Source organism: Oryx dammah, unplaced genomic scaffold (genome assembly GCF_014754425.2).
Source record: "Oryx dammah isolate SB20612 unplaced genomic scaffold, SCBI_Odam_1.1 HiC_scaffold_29, whole genome shotgun sequence".
Taxonomy (NCBI): Eukaryota; Metazoa; Chordata; class Mammalia; order Artiodactyla; family Bovidae; genus Oryx; species Oryx dammah.
This window is the reverse complement of record NW_024070213.1, coordinates 62,105,080-62,107,366: the sequence shown is the minus strand read 5'-3', so window position 1 is coordinate 62,107,366 and position 2,287 is coordinate 62,105,080. Positions and strand designations below refer to the sequence as shown.

Here is a 2,287-nt window from a genome sequence, read left to right as displayed (position 1 = left end):
TCCCTGTCCACCACCAACTCCCAGAGTTTACTCAAACTCATGTCCATTGAGTCGGTGAGGCCATCCAACCATACCATCCTCTGTTGTCCCCTTCTCCTCCCGCCTTCAGTCTTTCCCAGCATCAGGGTCTTTTCTAATAAGTTAGTTCTTCACATCAGATGGCCAAAGTATTGGAGTTTCAGCATCAGTCCTTCCAATTAAAGTAGTTTGAAAGAGTAGTTTGAAAAAAATAGTTGAAAAAAAAGTTTGAAAAGTTGAAAAAAAGTAGTTTGAAAAGTAGTGCCATTTTTAAAAAAAAAAAGGTGGCACCAAGAGATTCAGGAGAGAAAATTTGTTTTAGAAGAAGAAGTAAACCCAGGCTTTTATAATGGATGGTTAGGATTGGATCATGAAGATTTGGGAAGGAAGTGATCCGAAGCAGCAAAATAGAAAGGCTCATCCTTTCTTTAGAAAATGGGCAAGTGTTTGAGACTGCCAAGACAGTGAACAGAGAAACCAAAAACCTAGAAAATCATCCACACGTGAAGAAAACAACCAAGTAACTAGGGAAGAAGTCTCAGAAGGATAAAAGGAGTATCAGGAGAAAAAGTTTATAGAAACTTACGAATTCATGCTTCAAGAAAGAAAGGTAGTCCAAATACTGCAGAGACACGAGGCCATCAAGGAAAAGGATCTAAACCCATTGGATTTGGTGATTAAGGAAATCATTGATGACTTTCAACTAAACAATTTCTTTATAGTTGACCAAGGAATATATGCTTCCCTGGTGGCTCAGAGGTTAAAGCGTCTGCCTGCAATGCAGGAGACCTAGGTTCGATCCCTGGGTTGGGAAGATTCCCCTGGAGAAGGAAATGGCAACCTACTCCAGTATTCTTGCCTGGAAAATCCCATGGACAGAGGAGCCTGGTGAACTATACTCCACGGGGTAGCAAAGAGTCAAACACGACTGAGCGACTTCACAAGGAATATAAGGAGAGGAGCTTAAAAGACCAGTAGAATTAATTAGCTTTTGTTTATGAGGTAGGAAATGTAGTTAATTTGGAGGAGGGAAAAAAAGAAAAAAACTAGAAGAGAAGGAGAGGATTATGTTGGAACAAAGGATAATTATATGAAGCAAAATGTTGGGGGACCTAAACAGTAATGAGATCAAGAAAGGGGAGATGAGTCATTCGTCAACAATCAGCTTTATAAATTCTAACAAATATTATTCAGTAACAAAGGTAATTTTTTTTAATCCCTCACCATATTGTCCTACTCCATTCCCTGGTTTCTTTCTACTTTTATAGCCTCAGAGTAACTTTTGATATACTGAAAAATAATATTAGAACTTCAACTTAGTAGTATTTCTTTAATATCCTCATATAAATCAATGGGTATTATAATACCCATAATACCTCCTACATTTGTGGTTATGCCTCATCTCTTCCTTTCAAGGAACCACCCCTCCCCAGTTGGCCTGGCTGGTTTAAGTGAGGCTGAGTACTAATTCTCTGCCCTGCCCCCAGGAGTGTTTAATCCAGTTCTGGCCAATAACAACCACCACCAATACTTTTACTGACACAGTAAGGAAAAAGGCTCTTCCTCTGCTGTTGCAGGTGCTGAAGTCCATATAAGCCTGGAAGAGATAAACCACCTTTGTTACCACTTGGAGGCTTGCCTAAAACTGAAACTAAAAAAGCCAACCAACCCGGGAGACAGGAAACAAATCCTGGTGATGTTATTTGGGCCCAGGGATCCAGACATGCCTAAAGACTACCTTTACCACTGAACTCACTAGTTAAATGAGCCAATAAATGCTCTTTTATGCTTCAACTTGAGTTTTATCTGGATGTTCATCATTTACTACTCAAAGCATCCTAATACAGGTATACATCATTAAAGTAACATTATTTTTGTTTCTGTACCCTATTTTAAATGTGTTACTCTATAACATATTCTGCAAGATATTCCATAGTTTTCACGAAATCATCCACAAATTTAATACAATTCCAATTTTAAATCCCAATAGCAGCTTAAGAGCTTTTTCTTTTTTTAATTTTAGAAATAAGCAAAATTACTTCAAAATTCACTCAGAGGGGGAAAAGCTATAAATACCAAGAAAATAAGGGGGAGATTCATAAAGAAATTGTGTAATCAGATATTAAAATATAAAGAAAAATAATAAATATAGAATGGTAATAGAGTAAGAATAAAGAGTCATGGAACAGAATTCAAAGCCTGAGTAAATATAGGAGTATTTCCCATACTTCAAATATGGTAAATCAAGAAAAGATTAGTTCAATAAAGT

General features: G+C 37.1%; 1 long non-coding RNA gene and 1 other non-coding gene across 2 annotated transcripts; both read left to right on the top strand.

The window, feature by feature from the left end:
* The first annotated feature begins 760 nt into the window (after positions 1 to 760).
* TRNAC-GCA lies at positions 761 to 832 on the top strand. The gene has a single exon. It is a non-coding gene; the product is annotated as a tRNA-Cys (tRNA).
* A 36-nt stretch (positions 833 to 868) lies between these two features.
* Positions 869 to 1,817, top strand: LOC120857520. Its single transcript, XR_005719690.1, has 2 exons — positions 869 to 1,220; positions 1,596 to 1,817. It is a non-coding gene; the product is annotated as an uncharacterized LOC120857520 (long non-coding RNA).
* The last annotated feature ends 470 nt before the right edge of the window (positions 1,818 to 2,287 follow it).